The sequence below is a fragment of the Salmo salar genome, chromosome ssa12 (genome assembly GCF_905237065.1).
Source record: "Salmo salar chromosome ssa12, Ssal_v3.1, whole genome shotgun sequence".
In the NCBI taxonomy this organism is placed as follows: domain Eukaryota; kingdom Metazoa; phylum Chordata; class Actinopteri; order Salmoniformes; family Salmonidae; genus Salmo; species Salmo salar.
This window is the reverse complement of record NC_059453.1, coordinates 21,962,553-21,986,816: the sequence shown is the minus strand read 5'-3', so window position 1 is coordinate 21,986,816 and position 24,264 is coordinate 21,962,553. Positions and strand designations below refer to the sequence as shown.

Sequence of the window (24,264 nt, the reverse complement as noted above, 5' to 3'; positions counted from 1 at the left end):
GATTGCTGTACACCAGCGGAACCCATCCAACTTGAAGGAGCTGGAGCAGATTTGCCTTGAAGAATGGGCAAAAATCCAAGTGGCTAGATGTGCCAAGCTTATAGAGACATATCCCAAGAGACTTGCAGCTGTAATTGCTGCAAAAGGTGGCTCTACAAAGTACTGACTTTTGGGGGGGGTGAATAGTTATGTACGCTCAAGTTCTGTTTTTTTTTCTTCTTCTTCTTCTTGCTCGTTTCAGAAAAATTATTTTGAATCTTCAAAGTGGTAGGCATGTTGTGTAAATCAAATGATACAAACCCCCCCAAAATAATGTTTAATTCCAGGTTGTAAGGCAACAAAATAGGAAAAATGCCAAGGGGGTGAATACTTTCGCAAGCCACTGTATATTCTATTCTGGTATACTACTACACTTTCATTCAAGTGGTGAGTGCAGGGTTGAAGGAAAGGGTGGGCAGCGATCGGTGTATGTCTGTGTACACGTGTGTGAGTGTGTGTGTGTGCTCTGCCCTGAAGACTGTCATGAAGTGCAGGTGTCTCAGAGAGAAACAAACCAATCAAACTCAGTCATTTCAGACGAGACATCGAGGGACTTGACAAGAACACCTGATTCCTCTTGACAGCCTGTCTGTTATGGAGTCTCAGTCTTGATAGGCTTGTCAAAAGATCACAGTCGCACTGACAATCAAACTATTTCTGTCCTCTTGGACCTTGAACAAAATCTATATATGCCTCACAATGTCTCGGACACGGAGTGCTACCTCTCCTCTTAATAAGGATATAATGACATTAATAAATCATTCAACACAGCAACTCTCCAGTTATCTACCTCATTACTACCACCGAAACAAGTGACCATGCCTCTCAAATCAGTTGAAATAATTCCCATCATAATAACCCCAAATAGTACACGTTAACACCTCTTCAAAGTAGTGGATTCGGTTAGTTCAGCCACACCCGTCGCTGACAGGTGTATAAAATTAAGCACACCGCCATGCAATCTCCATAGACAAACACTGGGAGTAGAATTGCCTTACTGAAGAGCTCAGTGACTTTCAACGTGGCACCGTCATAGGATGCCACCTTTCCAACAAGTCACTTCATCAAATTTCTGCCCTGCTAGAGCTGCCCCGGTCAACCTTAAGTGCTGTTATTGTGAAGTGGAAACGTCTAGGAGCAACAACGGCTCAGCCGCGAAGTGGTAGGCCACACAAATTGTCTGTCCTCGGTTACAACACTCACTACCGAGTTCCAAACTGCCTCTGGAATCAACGTCAGCACAATAACTGTTTCTTTGGGTTTCCATGGCCCGAGCAGCACAATGCACAATGACAAGCGTCGGCTGGAGTGGTGTAAAGCTCACCGCCATTGGACTCTGTGTGTGTGTGAGAGTGTCTTAGGAAGGGATCGAAGTGAGTGTATTGGGACAGACTGTTGGTACTTTGACCTTTTAAACCGATACAACTTTAGTGCATAACTCTGCCATGCAGGTCAGATAGATATGTGGTGTTAATAATCTGGCATAGATGTTTACACACACTCCAAAGCTACCCGCAAGGCCACACCCACACACACACTAAGCACGTTGACACTTGAGGATGGGCGGCACCTCTGTTGTAAACAGACCCATCAACCTCATTCCCAGGTCTATTCTTCACTGTGTTTGTGAAGGTAATTGCTCTTTAGGGGGGAATACAAAGTGTTCCTATAATCTCCCTATATATGAGCTTTTTATACATTGGATAACATCCCAACAACAACAGACAAAAGCCAGTCCTGCTCAATGCCCCAGATGAATGTCTACATCAGCTTACAGGCACCTACACACCACTGACTGATTTCAGATTTGAAAACTGTTACTAGGAAACCCTCTTTCATCTGATTCACTGAACTGCACAGATCAAAGCTTTCCAACCAACCACACTATCTGGCGTAGCAACCATCCCTACACTATCTGGCTTAGTAACTGTATTATCGGAAAAATTCATGAAAACAAGAATTAGCTTTTGGTCTTAATTTAAGATTAAGGTTAGGCATAATTTTAGCAGTGTGGTTAAGGTTAGGGTTAATGTTAGATTTAAAATCATATTTTAAGAAAATAAATTGTAGAAATAGGCGGGGTTTAGATAGCATTATGACTTTGTGTCTGTGGTAACTATTTACCACCATAAACTATCTGCAGTGAGCTGTGAACACTCCTGTTGGCACATACTAGTGGTGTAGCTGTTGTTATCGCCTGTCTGACTGAGAATACACACACAGAAACCAGAGAGGAATACACACACAGAAACCAGAGAGGAATACACACACAGAAACCAGAGAGGAATACACACACAGAATGTATAAGTATAGTACAGTACTACTGACCTGAGACACACACACACACACACAGAATGTATAAGTATAGTACAGTACTACTGACCTGAGACAGACAGTCGATGGGAAAGATTAGCAGCAAATCCTTTCCTTCCTTCCTTTCAGAGTGAATGAGTCAGGATCCCCCTGCAGTCCACTATTACTCTCCTCCTTCCGCACCTTCCTCTCCCTCTCTCCCCAACTCACGCCTCTCCCATTGTGACAGTGAGTTTGCAGTGTGCAGAACAGAGGAACTGTTGCTGCATTGATTGGCTGCACTCGTTCGTTCTCCCGTTTCCTCTCTTTTTCTTTCTAACCAGGCTCTTCCCTTATCTTATTCCGTGCAGAGGGGGAAAACGATCGAACAAAACTTAGGCTCTCTCTTCAGGGCTACGAGGGAAAGCAGCTTGCAGGGACAAGGAAGGCTTTTGAATGGAGGGGGGGAAGAGGGGTGAGAGACACAGATTTGAATTCTCTCAAGGCAAGAGCACACAGAGTTCTCTCTCCCTCTCTCTCCTTTTTCAAATGTCTTCGTATAGTCTTATTGTTGTGGTAGAAAGGGAGGGCATTATTTCTTCACTTTAAAAACGTTTGCTCCCCTTTCAGTTGTTGGACTCTCTCCCTTTCCCTCCCTCCCTCATCGCTCCCTCATCGCTCCCTCTGGGTTGGCAGGTTTGAACAATGAAGCAGTGGCCGTGCACAAAAGACACACAGCTGCTTTCAACAGCGCGGACAATCGAGGACCCCTCCCTTACCCCACCCCTCTAACCCTCCCTGAAACCCCCGTCTCTCCCCTTATAAACATTCACTACTTTCCTTGACTGAGGTTCAAGTAGCATTCTCATGAGCGAAGGAATCTTCCCCTGACAAAAGAACGTTCCAGTGAAGGACCCAAAACACTTAATCAGCAGTATTCTGCATCTGAAACGGCACCCAATTCCCTGTAAAGTGCTGTGGGCTCTGGTCAAAAGTAGTGCACTCTATAGGGAACAGGGTGCCATTTGGGACACTTCCAGACCAAGCATGAGTAAGCCATGGACCCTCGGGAATTAGCTTGCAAACACTTCTCCCTCGAGGATGAACGTGCTTAGATATAGTCAACGCTTTGCCATTTTTAACAGAAGCCAAGAAATGCTATTAGCCAATGTTAATTGCCTGTACAATTGTTGAGGGACAGTATGTCAGTGAATACAACAGAGAAAAAGGGGAGAGAAGAGTCCACAGACAAATTGATCTTATCTACATAATCACAAGACACTTGCCCCAAAATCACAAGTGGATTGATGCAGAGTGAAATGATGAGTGAGTTGTGGTTAGTTAATATCTCTTTAGTGTTGTCAAACAGCTGTAGTCAGGTCAATTTGTTAACCGCGGCGGGACAAAAAGGAGGCAACGGGAACGACATGACATTATCAGGAGAATGGCGGACTAGCTGACTTCACACTGAGCTAGCAGTGACACAAAAGTTCAACAGGACAATCTATGGGATAGACTATCATACTACTTTCAAAACGTATTCCTTTCATGACGCGCCCATGAAACTCTCTCATTATCTAGGCCTACTGATCAGAAGACTGCTACAACACATGCACTAAATCGTAATTCACAGACGCAGAGCCACTCTCCCATGCGGCTCTGAGACCACCGTCCGCGGGGGACGCACCTCCCCAACATCCCCAACCAACACGTATCCAGCACGTCCCCTATTCATTTCAACGTGTTGACAGCTGGAGAAATTGCTTGAGCAGCGCTGAGAATTCAACAAGTATGAAAGCCAACGATTCAATATTCTAGAACACTGCTGTGTGGACGCGTCCACCTTTTGGACTCTGATCAGCCCTTAAAAGCGGCAATCAGCAGTAGAAACAATAACAAAGCAAATTCCCCGCCCCCATTTCTGTAAAAAGCTGAGGGATGATGCTGGAGAAATGGAACCCTTCTCAAATTCATAGGCAGAGCTATGGCTGCAAGGACTGACCGTCCATGATATCAACATCATAGTTGTAACCATGTTGAGGCTATATAGTGTTTGTTTACGTTTTCTTTGTTTACTAACTTTTGAGTAAAGCAAGCTTATATTTTGGGTTGTGATGGTATGTTTCTAAACACTTCTACGTTGATGTGGATGCTACCATGTTTACCGATCGTCCCCCAAGTCAACCTCCCTATTACAATAACAGAGGTTAGGATTTTGGTGGTGGGGGGGGGTATGACATTTATGCCTCTGTAACTTCCTCATTCATTATTCACGATTCATTCAGGATTATTATCTGTAGTCATGGTAACATCCACATTAATGTAGAAGTGTTTAGAAAGATTCTATTCTTATTTACAATAAAAGTGACTCCAAAATGACACAATACATGATTTACCATTCAGTTCTATTGGGCACAAAATAATCTGGAACACAACCAAAACAAACAGCACGTGTCACAATCTTGATGTAGTCATTGCATGCTATGAATATCGGACCAAATACTACATTTTCTTACAACTTTAATACACATAGGTGAATTTGTCCAATACTTTTGGCCCCCTAAAACGGGGGGACAACGTACAAAAAGTGCTGTAATCTCTAGACGGTTTACCCAATATGGATGAAAATACCCTCAAATGAAAGCTGACAGTCTGCACTTTGACCTCATAGTCATTGTGTCATTTCAAATCCAAAGTGCTGGAGTACAGAGTCCAAACATTTGTCATTTTCCCAATACTTTTGGAGCTCACTATCATACATTTATATAAGTCCCCCCAAAATGGATATAGCAACTGCTTAATGGCCCTTTAAGACCTACATAACAACACACATCTGAGTGACAGCCTCCTTACCCTCTCCATGCTAACTTGTTTTTATGAGGCCCGGTCGCACACGTTGCAGTTCCAAGAAACCTCCTGGAGATTTCCCAGAAGGCCATTCAAAGGGAATTGAAAAGGAAACAGCTTGACATTTAAACCGTCATACAATGTCCACATAGCATCGAGACAGATAGTTATCCCATACGCCTGTAGCCTAAGTAGCCTATTAGTGCGCTCATGTGCAGTGCACTGTGAGGGAGGACGATTGCAGTGTATACAGCTTGTGTGTTAAAAGGGACAATCTGGGATTTTTCTGCCTGTTCAATGGTCATTTCAATTAATGATATACTCATTGATTCTTAAATAGAATATCCTGAAAGAATGACTTATACATGCCTCATGAGTTTAGTAGAGCAACAACTGTCTTAGTCCATCCTGACCCAAAATAAAAGGTTGTTGTTTTACGTTGAGGTGAAACACAGTCTCAGGACTGTGGCTTTAAGATGATATACAGTAAATGACTGTGAAGAAACAATCTTCCTCTCCTCTTCTGTGGTCTCAAAATATTTTCAATCGCTCACAGCATCCATCCTTCCATCCGTCGCTTTTGGGAGATGAAGGCTTTAGTACAGTGCTGACTGAGGTAAATAAAACGGCAGACAATAATTATAGGAAGTAAAACATAAACGTTGTGTCCACTTTTCCACGAACCGTCCAATGCCAAGTGTCCTGCTGAACAAGCTAAGAGGTACTTATCAGATGAGTTTAAATCAATTCCATATAAATTATTCAAGCTAAGGGAGGAAAGGAAAACACACACCCACACACACCCCGCCAAGCCAACTGTAAATCAGTGGTATAGGGATTCCCTCCATCCTGCAACTTGTGGTCTGAGTTGCTTAGTGTTTGTCAAACAAAGCCAGGACTAGAGAATCAATCTTCCATAGGCCAAAACAAACCGGTTATTTTCATGAAAACTTTGTGCTGGGAACGACTGAAAGTTGCTTTAGAAAAGGGAGACCTAATGCGATGAAAATGTTAGCCTGATACCAGATCTATCTATATGAAAACGTCAGCCTGATACCAGATCTATCTATATGAAAATGTCAGCCTGATACCAGATCTATCTATATGAAAACGTTAGCCTGATACCAGATCTATCTATATGAAAATGTTAGCCTGATACCAGATCTATCTATATGAAAACGTTAGCCTGATACCAGATCTATCTATATGAAAACGTTAGCCTGATACCAGATCTATCTATATGAAAACGTTAGCCTGATACCAGATCTATCTATATGAAAACGTCAGCCTGATACCAGATCTATCTATATGAAAACGTTAGCCTGATACCAGATCTATCTATATGAAAACGTTAGCCTGATACCAGATCTATCTATATGAAAACGTTAGCCTGATACCGGATCTATCTATATGAAAACGTTAGCCTGATACCAGATCTATCTATATGAAAATGTTAGCCTGATACCAGATCTATCTATATGAAAACGTTAGCCTGATACCGGATCTATCTATATGAAAACGTTAGCCTGATACCGGATCTATCTATATGAAAACGTTAGCCTGATACCGGATCTATCTATATGAAAATGTTAGCCTGATACCGGATCTATCTATATGAAAACGTTAGCCTGATACCGGATCTATCTATATGAAAACGTTAGCCTGATACCGGATCTATCTATATGAAAACGTTAGCCTGATACCAGATCTATCTATATGAAAATGTTAGCCTGATACCAGATCTATCTATATGAAAACGTTAGCCTGATGCAGGATCTATCTATATGAAAATGTTAGCCTGATACAGGATCTATTTGTGTATTTGACCACAACCATAAGATCAAGATAGTTAAATCTTCTACTCTGGAGCGATATTGAGGTCTCCTTAGTGCAGTCTATCCCTAAGCTCTCCATTAAAACGCGACTTAGCCACATTCTAACGGTTGGCCTCGCCTCAGCCATCCCCTTAACCAGACACCGCATACCTGCCCAAAATAACTTAGCGTCGCTTCTCGCCCACTTTGGTCTAACATTAGTACATATTTGAGTGGAGGAGATGGTCAGGCCTCCGTCCATTCTCTGGGTTACAGTGCCTTCCGAAAGTCTTCATACCGCTTGACTTATTCCACATTTTATTTTACAGCCCGAATCAAAAGTATTTCAATTGCTTAATTTTCTCACCCATCTACACACAATACCCATAATGACAAAATTGAAGAATTTATTGAAAATGAAATACAGAAATCTAATTTACATAAGTATTTACACTCATGAGTCAATCATTTGTAGAAGCATCTTTAGCAGTAATTAACAGAGACTTGCCCAGAAAGACTCAGCTAAGGGCTTCCCACACCTGGATTGTGCAACATTTGCCCATTATTCTTTTCAAAATTCTACAAGCTCTGTGAAATTGGTTGATGATCATTGCTAGACAACCATTTTCAGGTTTTTCATGTAGATTTAAGTCAAAACTGTAACTTCGACACTCAGGAACATTCAATATTTTTGGTAAGCAACTCCAGTGTAGAGTTGGCCTTGTGTTTTAGGTTATTGTCCTGCTGAAAGGTGAATTTATCTCCCAGTGCCTGGTGGAAAGCAGACAACCAGGTTTTCCTCTAGGGTTTTGCCTGTTCTTAGCTCCATTACGTTTATTTTTTATTCTGAAAAACTCCAGTCCTTAACGATTACAAGCATACCAATAACATGATGCAGCCACCACTTTGCTTGAAAATATGAGGAGTGGTACTCAGTAATGTGTTGCATTGGATTTGTCCCAAACTTAACAACACATTGTATTCAGGACAAAAAGTGAATTGCTTTGCCAAATATTTTGCAGTATTACTTTAGTGCCTTGTTGCTAACAGGATGCATGTTTTGAAATATTTGTTTCTGTACAGGCTTCCTTCTTTTCACTCTGTCAATTAGGTTAGTATTGTGGAGTAACTACAATGATGTTGATCCATCCTCAGTTTTCTCCTATCACAGCAATTCAAGTTCCTCGGCGTACACATCACGGACAAACTGAAATGGTCCACCCACACAGACACCGTGGTAAAGAAGGCGCAACAACTCCTCTTCAACCTCAGGAGGCTGAAGAAATTCGGCTTGTCACCAAAAACACTCAAACTTTTACAGATGCACAATCGAGAGCATCCTGTCGGCTGTATCACTGCCTGGTACGGCAGCTGCTCCGCCCATAACCGGAAGGCTCTCCAGAAGGTAGTGCGGTCTGCACAACACATCACCGGGGGCAAACTACCTGCCCTCCAGGATACCTACACCACCCGATGTCACAGGAAGGCCAAAAAGATCATCAAGGACAGCAACCACCCGAGCCACTGCCTGTTCACCCCGCTACCATCCAGAAGGCGAGGTCAGTACAGGTGCATCAAAGCTGGGACCGAGAGACTGAAAAACAGCTTCCATCTCAAGGCCATCATACTGTTAACCAGCCATCACTAACATTGAGTGGCTGCTGCCAACATACTGACTCAACTCAAGTCACTTTAATAATGGGAAAATTGACGTAATGAATTTATCACTTGCCACTTTATATTAGATAATGTTTACATAACCTACATTATTCATCTCATATTTATATATACTGTACGCTATACCATCTACTGCATCTTGATGTATTAGATGCATCACTAGCCACTTTAAACAATGCCACTTTATATAATGTTTTCATAACCTACATTACTCATCTCATATGTATATACTGTACTCTATGCCATCCTGATGTAATGTATCACTAGCCACCTTAAACAATGCCGCTTTATATGTTTTCATACCCTACAATACTCATCTCATATGTATATACTGTACTCCATACCATCTATTACATCTTGCCAACGCCGTTCGGCCATCACTCATTTATATATTATGTACATATTCGTATTAATTCCTTTACAAGGTAGTTGCTGTTGAATTGGTAGATTACTTGTTAGATATTACTGCATGGTCGGAACTAGAAGCACAAGCATTTCGCTACACTTGCATTAACACCTGCTAACCATGTGTATGTGACAAATTTGATTTGATCTCTGTAACTGTTTTAAAGTCACCATGGTGAAATCCCTGAGCGGTTTCCTTCCTCTCCGGCAACTGAGTTAGAAAGAATGACTATCTTTGTAGTGACTCCAAAGTGGAATTAATAACTTCACCATGCTCCATGATATTCAGTGTCTCCTTTTTACCCATCTACCATTAGGTGTATTGGAAATCCTCCCTGGACTTTGTTTTTGAATTGGTGTTTGAAATTCACTGCTCGACTGAGGGACCATATAGATTATTTTATGTGTGGGGTACAGAGATGAGGTAGTCAAACATTTTTTAAACACTATTATTTCACAGAGAGTGAGTCCATGCAACTTATTATGTGACTTGTTAAGCACATTTTTACTCATGAACTTATTTAGGTTTGCCATAACGAAGGGGTTCAATAGTTATTGACTCAAGACATTTCAGCTTCAAATTTTTTTTTTAATTTTGAATTAATTAGTAAAACATAATTCCACTTTGACATTATGGGGTATTGTGTGTAGGCCAGTGACAAAACAATCTCAATTTAATCAATTTTAAATTTAGGCTGTAACACAACTAAATGTGGAAAAAGTCAAGGGGTGTGACTACCTTCTGACGGTATAAAGGGATGTTGAGGGAGTGATTCATGTATGACCATCATGGAGGAGGACAGAGAACCAGTTCTTCTTCTCTAGTATTGACTGTCCTGCTGGTTGTACTGTATGTAATAAGCATCTATGAGGAATTATAGTGTGTCAGGAACATAAAGTCAGATGTTATGTTAACACACACACACAAAAGGGTTTCAACCTCAATGTTTGAGCAGTGCAAACATGTACACAATGCACTGCTTTTAATAGCAACAACATTGTCAGTCGCCACCCATTCATACAGTAAATCTAGCATCATATCCATTTCATTCAACACACAACTGTACACAGTTCCCATGGACATCTAGTACTGTGTTCAGAACTCCCTCCGTCAGATCTCTGGTTCAACAGAATGACACACAGCAGCACTGAAAGCTACAGAATGCCATTTCTTCATCACTATACAGAACAACATTATAGATTTCACATCCATGTCCAGTACTGTATCGCTTCACTCCTAGGTCCAGGGGTTTATCTGTATATAAAAGTGTTGGGCGGGTCGCCTAAGTGTTTTTTTTTGGGCCGCCTATGTCCAAAAAAATAAATAAAAGTAGAACCATTTTGGGTTCCATGTAAAACCCTTTCCACAGTGTTCTACATGGAACCCAAAACGGTTCTACATTGAACCAAAAAGGGTTCTCCTATGGGGACAGCTGAAGAACCCTTTTGGAATCCTTTTTTCTAAGAGTGTAGATCCAACCATATAGAAGAGATATAGATTAAGAGGGGGATGTGGAGCGGGCCTATGACTCTCTGGATGCTTCCCGTTTCAGTGAGGAAGCGTGCTCGCATAGCTCATAAATGATGAACAAGTGACTTCAAGCCGTTTCAGTGAGGAAGCGTGCCCGCATAGCTTATAAATGAAGAGCAAGTGACTTCAAGCCAACAACCACAGAGTATTGTTGAAGCATCTTAGGGCTGATCACATTTAGTCGACAGGCTGTTGGTCAAACAAGATTTTTTGGGGTTGAGCAGTCGCAAATATATATATACACACTGTGAGGGAAAAAAGTATTTGATCCCCTGCTGATTTTGTACGTTTGCCCACTGACAAAGAAATGATCAGTCTATAATTTTAATGGTAGGTTTATTTGAACAATGAGAGACAGAATAACAACAAAAAAATCCAGAAAAAAAAACGCATGTCAAAAATTTTATAAATTGATTTGCATTTTAATGAGGGAAATAAGTATTTGATCCCCTCTCAATCAGAAAGATTTCTGGCTCCCAGGTGTCTTTTATACAGGTAACGAGCTGAGATTAGGAGCACACTCTTAAAGGGAGTGCTCCTAATCTCAGTTTGTTACCTGTATAAAAGAGACCTGTCCACAGAAGCAATCAATCAATCAGATTCCAAACTCTCCACCATGGCCAAGACCAAAGAGCTCTCCAAGGATGTCAGGGACAAGATTGTAGACCTACACAAGGCTGGAATGGGCTACAAGACCATCGCCAAGCAGCTTGGTGAGAAGGTGACAACAGTTGGTGCGATTATTCGCAAATGGAAGGCTCCATGCAAGATCTCACCTCGTGGAGTTGCAATGATCATGAGAACGGTGAGGAATCAGCCCAGAACTACACGGGAGGATCTTGTCAATGATCTCAAGGCAGCTGGGACCATAGTCACCAAGAAAACAATTGGTAACACACTACGCCGTGAAGGACTGAAATCCTGCAGCGCCCGCAAGGTCCCCCTGCTCAAGAAAGCACATATACATGCCCGTCTGAAGTTTGCCAATGAACATCTGAATGATTCAGAGGGCAACTGGGTGAAAGTATTGTGGTCAGATGAGACCAAAATGGAGCTCTTTGGCATCAACTCAACTCGCCGTGTTTGGAGGAGGAGGAATGCTGCCTATGACCCCAAGAACATCATCCCCACCGTCAAACATGGAGGTGGAAACATTATGCTTTCGGGGTTGGAGTGAAAACCTACAGGAGGGTAGCTCTCCAGGAGCAGGGTTGGAGTGGAAACCTCCAGGAGGGTAGCTCTCCAGGAGCAGGGTTGGAGTGGAAACCTACAGGAGGGTAGCTCTCCAGGAGCAGGGTTGGAGTGGAAACCTACAGGAGGGTAGCTCTCCAGGAGCAGGGTTGGAGTGGAAACCTACAGGAGGGTAGCTTTCCAGGAACAGGGTTGGAGTGAAAACCTACAGGAGGGTAGCTCTCCAGGAGCAGGGTTGGAGTGGAAACCTACAGGAGGGTAGCTCTCCAGGAGCAGGGTTGGAGTGGAAACCTACAGGAGGGTAGCTCTCCAGGAGCAGGGTTGGAGTGGAAACCTACAGGAGGGTAGCTCTCCAGGAGCAGGGGTTGGAGTGGAAACCTACAGGAGGGTAGCTCTCCAGGAGCAGGGTTGGAGTGGAAACCTACAGGAGGGTAGCTCTCCAGGAGCAGGGGTTGGAGTGAAACCTACAGGAGGGTAGCTCTCCAGGAACAGGGTTGGAGTGAAAACCTACAGGAGGGTAGCTCTCCAGGAACAGGGTTGGAGTGAAAACCTACAGGAGGGTAGCTCTCCAGGAACAGGGTTGGAGTGAAAACCTACAGGAGGGTAGCTCTCCAGGAACAGGGTTGGAGTGAAAACCTACAGGAGGGTAGCTCTCCAGGAACAGGGTTGGAGTGAAAACCTACAGGAGGGTAGCTCTCCAGGAACAGGGTTGGAGTGTTTAATTTAGCCTCTCTTTGTTTCCGTCTGGTATAACAGAGGTCCAGTCATGTCCAGGGGCTATCCCTGACCCTAGTCGGGGGCTTCTGTGACCGTCGGCACGTTCCTTGATTGTAATACTGTGTGAGAGGTGGATGGGATCTTACTGCTAATGAGAATGTGTCTGTGGCGAGTCAAGAAGCACTCCTATACAGTATCCTCAGTGAATATAGTGGCAGGACTCTGCCTTCAAGTCAAATCAACTGTGTGTGTGTGAGAGGTCATAATATGTGGACGTATCTGATAGAGATCATTAAATTCATTAATACCAGAATAGATCATTCAATTGACTTCGTTATGGTTGATATTTGGTTCCATTACACCATAACAACGTGCAATAAAAAAAACATTGAAACAATCGGCCACTCCACAGGCAAACTACAATATATTATAATATTAAAAACACAGGTCACTAGCCATCGTCATCATAGAGAAAACACAGACTAACACATCAAGCTGCTGAAATAGAAAATACGGTCTCCATTCCAACACTAACACATTGAATGCATCTAGCTAATAACATCTCAGTTATGATGCAGCAGTGAGAGATGGCATTGAGGTGGCCCACGTGGATGAACGGCAAAGCCTCCACTGGAGACACAGCATCCTAAATGGCACCATATCCCCTATATAGTGAACTACTTTTGACCAGGGCTCATAGGCATTATGTATTTAATAGGGTGCTGTTTAGGATGCAAACACTGAGGGATCCAGGCACATGGACCACCAGACTCCCAAACTCCATTAGTTAAATACTCACATTCTCTGACTGCAACAACATGCTGTTGCAACATATTTCCACACAGACTGCCAGATTTTCTGAGGATATCAGATAGTGTTTTTTACATTTTTCCATGACATTTGGAATTGCTTAGTTTGCACATCTGAGTACATTAAATGTAAAATGTGGCACCGGATCGAACACAAGGCTGTAGCGGCGCATCTGCACTGCCGTGCAGTGTTTTAACCACTGCGCCACCCAGGACCCCAGTCTTGTCTTTTTAAAGAAAATCTAGCTTAGTCGGACACTAACAATGCTCAGTCATGGTTGGTTCAACCTCCCTCATGCAGACCAAGGAGCATCATAAGACACTCTGGGTTCACCCTGTCGTTATTTGGGGTGGCAGGTAGCCTCGTGGTTAGAGCGTTGGGTCAGTAACCGAAAGGTTGCTGGATCGAATCCCTGAGCTGACGAGGTAAAAATCTGTCGTTCTGCCCCTAACAAGGCAATTAACCCACTGTTCACCGGTAGGCCATCATTGTAAATAAGAATTTGTTCTTGCCTAGTTAAATAAAGGTTAAAAAAATAAATACTCAAATCTGCAGGTGGATTGTTGTCTTAACCCCACCCTGGCTTAGTTTCTCATATGCAAGGATGATTGAGACAATGAGGGATTGTTCTATTCTGAAGCTCTAGTAAAACACGTCTATGTAACGCAGTCTTTAACTCATTTGTGGCTCAAGCCATCTCTGGTGACCATACGCCCAGATTAGCTGCAGGGAAGCAGAGTGGAGCCCATAAAAACAGACACTAGCAGGACAGAAATGTCTTATTATTAGTTAAATGTTAATTGTTAACCATTAATATCAAATAAACCAGGTAAATATGGAATTTTCTATCACAACTTACAGGAGCAATTAGGGTTAAGTGCCTTGCTCAAGGGCTCGTGGGTAGATTTTTCACCTAGTCGGCTCAGAGATTCGAACGACCGACCTTTCGGTTATTGGCCCAACGCTCTTAACCGCTACTTACCGGTCACTTGTGGCCCTTTAAAATCTTTACCCCTCAAATCTTCTCCAGTCCTCCCAGTTGTAAAACCCAGAGGAGCTTTTCCACTCCTCCTCTCCATCAGTAAGTGACAGTAGATCATATCTTAGCCTGGGATGATCAGCTAATAGATGATGTACTTACTCAACATGAATGCACCCAAAACTCCCTCTCCTATCATACACATTCGTTTACTACCGGGTAATAGAAAGTTAATACCCATCTTTAGTCAATGTCCTGTACACTGACTATAAAATATGACATTCCTGTAGTAATATTCTACCATACAACAACCTTTAATCACCTAGTCTAGCATTCCTTCTCATTCTATTCTGTCTGTGGCAGTTGACCTTTCCTGACTCCTCACTTCCTCTACCCTTCTCTTTATTATAGCCCAACTCTCTCTCTTTCTCCCCTCTTCGACTCTCCCTCTCTCCTCCCATCTTCCTCCTCTCCTCCCATCATATCTCCCTCCCGCTCACTCCTTGAGGAGTTCTTGCAGAAACAGCCCATGGAGTTGAATGGAGCAGTGGACTGGCCTGACACTGCTTGAGGAGAGTGTTTGCGCTCCAAGTTTCTCAGCCTCCCTGAGGACAATGCTGTCATTTGTGGCCACTCGGCTCGGCGCTACAAAGACCACATAGACTACCAGCCAGAGCTGGAGGGGATGTGTGTGTGTGTGTGTGTGTGTGTGTGTGTGTGTGTGTGTGTGTGTGTGTGTGTGTGTGTGTGAGAGAAGAGAGAGACAGAGTATGCATACGTTGTTGTATGTGTGTGTGCGTGTGCGTGTGTGTGTGTGTGTGTGTGTGTGTGTGTGTGTGTGTGAGAGAGAAGAGAGAGACAGAGTATGCATACGTTGTTGCATGTGTGTGTGTGTGTGTGTGTGTGTGTGACTCTGCGTTGACTGCTAACACTAGTCTGGTTGACTGAGATCTCACATCAGCCAGCTGTAGAGAGGCCCCAGGAGATACAGTGTGATAGAACAGAGCTGGCGGGACAAAACTGAAAACGCACACACTGACCGCACCCATCTCCCTCCCAAAATGATGCACACACACACACACACACACACACACACCCACCCGCAATAGATGTACTAAATAACCTTGAAAGTCACTGACAGCCACTTCATGGCCACTTCAACAACATCAACACACTGCAACAAAAAACTTCCTTAAACTTTCCTTAATTGAAACCACTACAAACAAATAATACCCTGCTGTAAACACACTGCCAATCAATACAAACAATACAGCCACACACATCCAATCACACAGCCAATCCACAGCCACGGTCTGGTGAGTCTGGTCCAATAGCGATGAGTGACTGTGTGTCCCCATGGAGACCAGCACAGCTGGTATGTGTCAGGGAAACACCCCTACTGATTAATCTGGAGCGGCCCAGTGGCGTTTCCCCCCAGCCCCGTGTGTGTGTGTGTGTGTGTGTGTGTGTGTGTGTGTGTGTGTGTGTGTGTGTGTGTGTGTGTGAAGCCCAGCCTGTCAGCTCTCAGGCCAGTGTTTAGCAGATAAACAGACTCTACTGTGTTTTCAGCATTCTATGCCTCCGAGGTCACTACTAGAGATAGAGATAGTGGGAGTGAGATAATTGCCATCTGCAGACACCCCCCCCCCTCAACTATCACTTTCAAAAACATGATATTGCTCACATATCTTTCAAATCACTACAATTTCAACCCACCACAATTTCAACCCGTCACTTCGGCTAACCCTCAAGATCCATATGGACTTCCACACGTCCACTGGGTTTCTACAAGTCTTTGTCTCACTCACACACACAGACACACAGTCACTTTGGCCAAGCCACATCTATAAATCTCCCTCCAAATGCTTTTTACATTTTCTACAAATGAAAACCTCCTGGACGTACAGATTTTTACCAGGCTCTTAAATTCAACTCCAACCAAGACACATGTGAGGGAGACGGTCTATCAGTGCAGAGAGGTTGTGTGGGCAGAGAGCCAGACTGCATATCTGTCCTTTAGAGAGAGAAAGGAATCGACACCGATAGAGAGGATCCAGGCTGCTTGCATGCGTCCTTTAGTTTGTTCCAGAGAGAGAGAGAGAGAGAGAGAGAGAGAGAGAGAGAGAGTGATTGCTCTACTCCACAGAGAGAGATAAGACCCTGGGTAAAGCCAGATGATTAGAGCAGAGAACAGAGGTGGAGAGGATGCCAAGCTACAGCAGCACTACCAACACCACATGCAGTGCCTTCATAAAGTATTCACATCCTTTGACTTAATTTAAAATGGATTAAATTGAGATTTTTTTGTCACTGGCCTAAAAACCCCTTAATGTCAAAGTGGAATTATGTTGATCTAAACTTTTATAAATTAATTACAAAATTAAAAAGCTGAAATGTCTCGAGTCAATAAGTATTCAACCCCTTTGTTATGGCAAGCCTAAATAAGTTCAGGAGTAAAATGTTTTAAAACAAATCGCAGAATAAGTTGCACTCTGTGTACAATAACAGTGTTGAACATGATTTGTAATGACTACCTCATCCCTGTATCCCACACATACAATTATCTGTAAGGTCCCTCAGTTGAGCAATGAACTTCAAACAAAGATTCAACCACAAAGACCAAAGAAAGGCACCTACTGGTAGACAATAATATATATATTTTTTAAAGCAGAGACCCAGTCACTACAAAGATAGACGTTCTTTCTAACTCAGTTGCCGGAGAGGAAGAAAACTGCTCAGGGATTTCACCATGAAGGCAATGATGACTTTAATGGCTGTGATAGGAGAAAACTGGGGATGGATCAACCACATAGTTACTCCACAATACTAACCTAATTGACAGAGTGAAAAGAAAGAAGCCTGTAAAGAATATTCCAAAACATGCATCATGTTAGCAACAAGGCACTAAAGTAATACTGCAAAACATTTGGCAAAGCAATTCACTTTTTGTCCTGAATGCAAAGTGTTACGTTGGAAGAAAATCCAATACAACACATTACTGAGTATCACTCTCCATATTCTCAAGCATAGTGGTGGTTGATGGGTATGCTTGTAATCGTTAAAGACCGGCTGAGTTTTTCAGGATAAAAAAGAAACTGAATGGAGCTAAGCACAGGCAAAATCCGAGAGGAAAACCTGGTTGCTGTCCATCAAGAAGACAGTGAATGTTACGGTTTTGACTTAAATCTACTTGAAAATCTGAAGACCTGAAAATGGTTGTCTAGCAATAATCAACAACCAATGTGACAGAGTTTGAAGAATTTTGAAAAGAATAAAAGGCAAATGTTGCACAATCCAGGTGTGTAAAGCTCTTCAGAGACTTACCTAGAAAGACTCACAGCTGTAATCGCTGCCAAAGATGCTTCTACAAAGTATTGACTCAGGGGTGTGAATACTTATGCAAATTAGATATATTTCTGTATTTCATTTTCAATAAATTTGCAAACATTTCTAAAAACATCTTTTCACTTTGTCATTATGGAGTATTGTGTGTAGATGGGTGAGAAAAACAAAATTGTATACATTTTGAATTCAGGCTGTAACAACAAAATATGGAATAAGTTAAGGGGTTTGAATACTTTCTGAAGGCACTGTACATCTTACTGTACATTGTGAGAGACTGATATACTTGTGATTTGCTTTAAAATCCAGGGAATCACATGGATAACCACTGAGCGGTCTTTAAACATGACCAGATGGAGCGGTAGTAACGATTACATCATAATAACAAGGTGCATGACATCATTACTGCGAGAAGTCCTGCCGATCAGGAAGTGGAGTGTGGAGTCAGTGTGGAGCGTGTTAGACTTACAGCTGACTGTTTCACGTGGGTCTGGGGAGGAGAAGAGGTTTAAATGGCAGCCCAGGGAGCTCTGTGTGTGTGTGTGTGTGTGTGTGTGTGTTTTTGGTATTACTATCTTTGTTTGGACAATAAGTCCTAACAAGGATAGTAAAACAAGGAAAGTTCAGACAAGTGTGGAAATGTGTTGGTCCCCACAAGAAAAAAGGCCATTTTAGGCTAAGTTTAGGGTTTTGGAAAATATGATTTTGAATGGGAATAAATGTTTTGGTCCCCACAAGGATAGTAAAACAAACATGTGATATGTGTGTGTGTGTGTGTGTGTAGGTTTAAATGGTGGCCCAGGGAGCTAGCAAGGTCTCTTTACTGTAGTACACACTGGTCTAGTACAGCTAGCATAGCTCGTCTTACCAGGGTGAATGACAGAGGGAGAGAAAGAGAGGAACAACTGGACCTTGCATGGTTGGTGGGATACTGAACACTTCACATCCACCCATCCATCCATCCATCCATCCATCCATCCGGTCCTGTAAAAGGTTTACGAGTCATGCAGCTTTTTCTCTCTATTCTGTCTCCTTTTTTTCCTCCTCCGGTCCTCCTTTCAGGGGCAATGGACGTACCTCTCTGGGCTGACGCCCTCACAGCCCCTTGGAATGCCTGGTCCTCTGTCTCTCTGTGGTGTGTGTGTGTGTGTGTGTGTGTGTGTGTGTGTGTGTGTGTGTGTGTGTGTGTGTGTACCCCTGGCCTAGACATTAGTCACATCAGACTGCCTTGGAGGAATGGAATAAATTAACCACATGGAAACGCATAGAGAGAGGGGGGAGAGGGGGTGTCACACCCTGACCTTAGACAGCCTTTTTATTCTCTATTTTGGTTAGGTCGGGGTGTGACTAGGGTGGGTACTCTAGTTTTTTGTATTTCTATGTTGGCCTGGTATGGTTCCCAATCAGAGGCAGCTGTCTATCGTTCTCTCTGATTGGGGATCATATTTAGGCAGCCTTTTCCCACCTGTTGTTTGTGGGATCTTGTTTTTTGTATTGTTGCTGTTGAGCCCTACAGGGCTGTACGTTTCGTTGGTTTCTCGTTCTTGTTTTGTTGCTGGTTATCATTAATAAACATGATTAACCTACCCCACGCTGCATCTTGGTTCGACCATCATTACAACGACGATTGTTACAGGGGGAGACAGAGAGAGAGACAAAAAGGGGGGAGAGAGAGAGAGAGAGAGAGAAAAAGGGGAAAGGGAAAAACATTTGGCCTCTATTCTCTATTTCACTCCAACACCATTGTTAACTTGCATCATCACACAAGTATTTTATCACGAAAACAGGACCAGCCCAAATAAGAATTCGTCATTTTCAGACTTTTGTCTCTTCAGATATTGCTATCGAGGCAAGATAAGACAGAAAAAGCACTATGAAATGATTAACTAGCTTAAAGCGACAAACTCAAATCCACTTTCCATTGTGGTGTAATGTATAAATGCAGTACAAGGAGCTTAGCCAGAGAGATTAGCAACCTCACTTAACTGCAAATCCTAAATATGGACGACGCACCAAGCAGACAGACTACGTCTACGGACAATTAAAATGGAGAACGCTCTACATGCAAGCCGTCACATTCCATATGAAAGCAATTGACTTGCCTAGTTAAAGACTGGTTAAAGAATGGTTAAAGACTGGTTGATTCAAAGATAAACCTATAGTGAAAACGGAGATAGCTCAGATCGCAACCTTGACAAAGCTCATAAAACACCCCTCCTCTCCCCTCCTCCTCCTCCTCCTCCTCTCCTCCCTCGGTCTGGTCGGTTTAGAGCATCTTTGTTCATTCAGTTCCTACTCTGGCAGGTTGCCAAGCCCCAGGCAGACACTATATGCCCAGGCCAGACCCAGGTCAGACCCAGGCCAGGGGGAAAACAATGCTGACTGCTTGCTGACGTGTCTCATTATGTGCCAAACACGTTTCCTGGATAATGTTGACAGGCCAACCTAGGCCTTCTCTTCATGACCTCGATACACAGTTCAGAAACTGATGAGGAGGCTCATGTCATGCAGCATAAATAGTAGTGAAGTTGTCCTCTGAAGAGGGGGTGGTGCTGTTAGGACCATAACACATAACAGGTCGGCACGTCAACTCAAACATCTAGACCAGACCGAGCCGGCGAAAAAATGATGAGGAGATGAAGAAACGTTAAACAAATCAGATGACATAGGAGAGGCATGGTCAGGCCCTCTTCAGCCACAGACGGGGGAGGAGAGGAACAAGGGAGGAAGAAGAGAGAGAGACAGACTGTACAACTGAACATTTTAGGGAGACAAAACCAGTCACTATTTCCCATGTAAGATAACTTCCAAAAGCAGTAAAACATCTTGTGGTGTGTGTGTGTGAGATATAATGTGTGTGTGTGTGTGTGTGTGTGTGTGTGTGTCCACAGTAAAACGTTTCGCCAGACAGGCACAGAGTGACCACCAACAGACATATCAAAGCCATATCATTTGTTAGTTCAGCGTTTCCAGAATAAGCAAGTGGCAACCCAGTGTCCGTTTATTTTTGAAAACGTCTGTGGCGCGGTGAAGAAAGCTTTCCATGCAGAATAATACTTAGCCTACTGCACTTGAGACAATAGCAATGTCTTTTCATTAAAACACGTAACAAGTCTACAATGAATGTGATACATGAATTGGGGTCGTTGTTACAACCCACTGGTGCTGCTACACAATAAGTCAGAGGAAGAGCGACGTTTATGCATGTAAATAAATATATATCTTACCTCTCTGGGGAGATGATTTCCTCGTCCGGTCAAATCGTTAACACCGTTTCCTCACCTAGAGAAAACACAAAACAGACAGAGTTATTCATCTTCTGAGAGCTCTTCTGTCTTACTGACTTAGCAATCTCATCAACCAAAAAGCATTTTAATGTGTCTGGAGCAAAGTACTTTAAAAACAGCAGACTTCTTCATAATTAGACACAGACAGACGTATCTATTTGGTTTAAACACAACTCTGCTATTACAAGACATGCTTTTTGAGGCCTAGTCTGCATAGATAGACAGAATATGAGTCCCAAATGACACCCTATTCACTGTTATAGTGCACAATCTTTTACCAGGCCCTGGTCAAAAGAAGTGCATAGGGTGCATTTGGGACTCATGCTGAGACCTCAGGTAAAAACACAGTTTAGATATGAAAAGATTACATGAAAAGGTGGGCCTCTTGTAAAATAGCATCTAGCCTTCTGATCTTTTAAAAGAGGCTTGGAATGCACTCATTACACATCAAAGTCATCGTAAGTACATCATTCACATACACATTGTTGACTCAAACACCAATGTCCTACATCATCAAAAAGGAGGGATATAAAGCAAACAAAAACAGACAAAATAATCCCGTTCTTATTTCACAGCACAACCGCTCATTTAGCTGGTGGCCAGGGGTCCAGTGTACAGGGTGTGTAACCTCTCATTTAGCTGGTGGCCAGGGGTCCAGTGTACAGGGTGTGTAACCTCTCATTTAGCTGGTGGCTAGGGGCCCAGTGTACAGGGTGTGTAACCTCTCATTTAGCTGGTGGCTAGGGGCCCAGTGTACAGGGTGTGTAACCTCTCATTTAGCTGGTGGCCAGGGGCCCAGTGTACAGGGTGTGTAGGCTCTCATTTAGCTGGTGGCTAGGGGCCCAGTGTACAGGGTGTGTAGGCTCTCATTTAGCTGGTGGCCAGGGGCCCAGTGTACAGGGTGTGTAACCTCTCATTTAGCTGGTGGCTAGGGGCCCAGTGTACAGGGTGTGTAACCTCTCATTTAGCTGGTGGCTAGGGGCCCAGTGTACAGGGTGTGTAACCTCTCATTTAGCTGGTGGCTAGGGGCCCAGGGTGTGTAACCTCTCATTTAGCTGGTGGCTAGGGGCCCAGTGTACAGGGTGTGTAGGCTCTCATTTAGCTGGTGGCCAGGGGCCCAGTGTACAGGGTGTGTAGGCTCTCATTTAGCTGGTGGCCAGGGGCCCAGTGTACAGGGTGTGTAGGCTCTCATTTAGCTGGTGGCCAGGGGCCCAGTGTACAGGGTGTGCAACCTCTCATACAGCAGTGGTTGGGAGGGGAGTTGTAGAGGAATGCTGTCAAAGTGTAAACATCTTTTCACTTCCCAAGTTCTTAGGGTCAGGAGTGTCCCCTCTCTTCTCATGCTCTCTGTCTGCACTTTATGAACTCTGATGGGGAACCAAGTGCAGCTGGAGCCCATGGACACCCCTGGGTGAACGATATCAGAGCCTCAGAGCAATGAGGAGCGTGTGCGCATGTGTGCGTCTGTGTTTTAGCATGTTCTCCATCATAGCACTCAGCAGGTAGTGATTTCCACCATAGCTGGTGGCCAAGGGCCTAGTGTACAGGGTGTGGAACCAGGTGCCCCAACCAGACCAATTCAAATATTATTTCAGATATTTTTCAATACATTTTGAAAATAACTATTCAGATAACTTTTTGAAAATACTCAAATATACTGACTCAAATACACTCCCATGCATTTAACCTAGGTATATGAAAATACTTTCAAATACAATTTGGCCGACTATTTGTTTTTACAAACGACCATTAAAATACTGAAGTAAAAGTACATGTTTTAGGCTGTGTATTTGGATATACTCAAATATAAAGAAAAAAAAGTATTTAAACAACAAACCCAGGTGTGCCCCCCCACACACAGGGCGGTGGCAGGGGAACCTTGACCTGCCCATGATAGCCATCTCTGTCCCCAGCTGTGTCAACACCAGAGTAGAGTACAACCTATCATTAGCAGAGCATCATGTCATGGGTAGTGGATTGTTGCTATGGGAACGAGACTCATACACATACTAGTGTATGGGTTATCGTAGTTCTACTTGAGCATCTACCGATTCTAACTACAGATGCTATGGCGAAAGCATCAAAACTAGGGGTGAAACGGTACGTGTATTCGTATTGAACCGTTCGGTCCACGGTGCACGGTTCGGTACGCACTGCGAACTGAACAATACATTAATCATATATTATAGCTAGGAAAATATATTTAATTGTAAAAAATATATTATTGCATAAACCAATGGCGTATAAATTAACGTGGGAAATATATCCACATAGTAATAAAGTTGTCTTAAAAAAAAAAAACGTTTAGTCTCGTAGCTGTATGCAGCTCCGCTCATGAGTTATTTCACTCCAGCGAGAACAGAGCTGAGACCGTCGTAGCATCAATTAGCATATGAAGGAATTAGCAGTTAGCTAAATGCAGAGGAGCAACATGGTGAGCCAGAACTAGAAGACGCCCCAGTACCATTCAGGTCTGCGGTCTGGGAACATTTCGGTTTCCCTGTAAACTATACTCTGTTCATTGCAGATAGACTATTTTATTTGACCTTTATTTAACAGTTAAAAACAAATTATTATTTTCAATTATTTTCAATGACGGCAATGCCTTGTTCAGGGGCAGAACGACAGATTTTTACCGTGGCAGCTCGGGGACTCGAACTTGCAACCTTTCGGTTACTAATCCAACGCTCTAACAACTAGGCTACCTGCCGCCCCTATTCGAGTGGCAATACGAGTAACATGACTACTCATTTGTGCCGACGTCACCCCCAAGTGCCAATTGGTGGGACTAGGCGAAAAAAATGTAACGGCAACCACAATGTAACGCCAACAACATGCGGCTGACTCCGGTAGGGCTACAGAAATCAACGCAGCGATAGCTAAATTCATAGTGGCAGATATGAGACCCTTCTCTGTGGTAGAGAATGCGGGGTTCCGAAACAGTGGTCGAGCCGCCCTTCACCATTCCTTCCCGCACACATTTTGCCCAGACATTAATACCTGCCTTACACAAAAAAACAACTTGAGAGTTGTCAGAAACGCGGTCTGTTGCTCTAACAACAGACAGTTGGACGTCTAGAGCTACCGAGAGCTACCTTACTGTTACGGCTCATTTCATTAAGGCGGAGTGGGAGATAAAAAGCCATGTCCTTCAAACACGTCCCCTTGAGAGTGTTCACACCAGTGTAAACTTGGGGGAAGAGCTAAGGGAAGTAGTTGCAGTGTGGAAGTTGGAGGGATAATGTAACGATTCCTGTGACCACTGACAACGCTAGAAATATTGTAACTGCAGTTGCACTAACTGGATACGTTATTAATCTAGCATTTGAAAAA

At 43.3% G+C, this 24,264-nt stretch overlaps 1 protein-coding gene across 2 annotated transcripts in view; it reads right to left on the bottom strand.

Moving 5' to 3' along the window:
- Positions 1–24,264, bottom strand: part of LOC106590181 (gamma-adducin) — a 155,501-nt gene that overhangs the window by 96,021 nt on the left and 35,216 nt on the right. Inside the window, exon 2 of one of the 2 annotated variants that reach the window (XM_045691031.1) lies at positions 20,872–20,926. The gene's annotated coding sequence lies outside the window, so the exon portion shown is untranslated. Of the gene's footprint in view, positions 1–2,422; positions 2,918–20,871; positions 20,927–24,264 lie in introns of those variants that run through there. The other variant, XM_045691032.1, reaches the window with a different exon arrangement.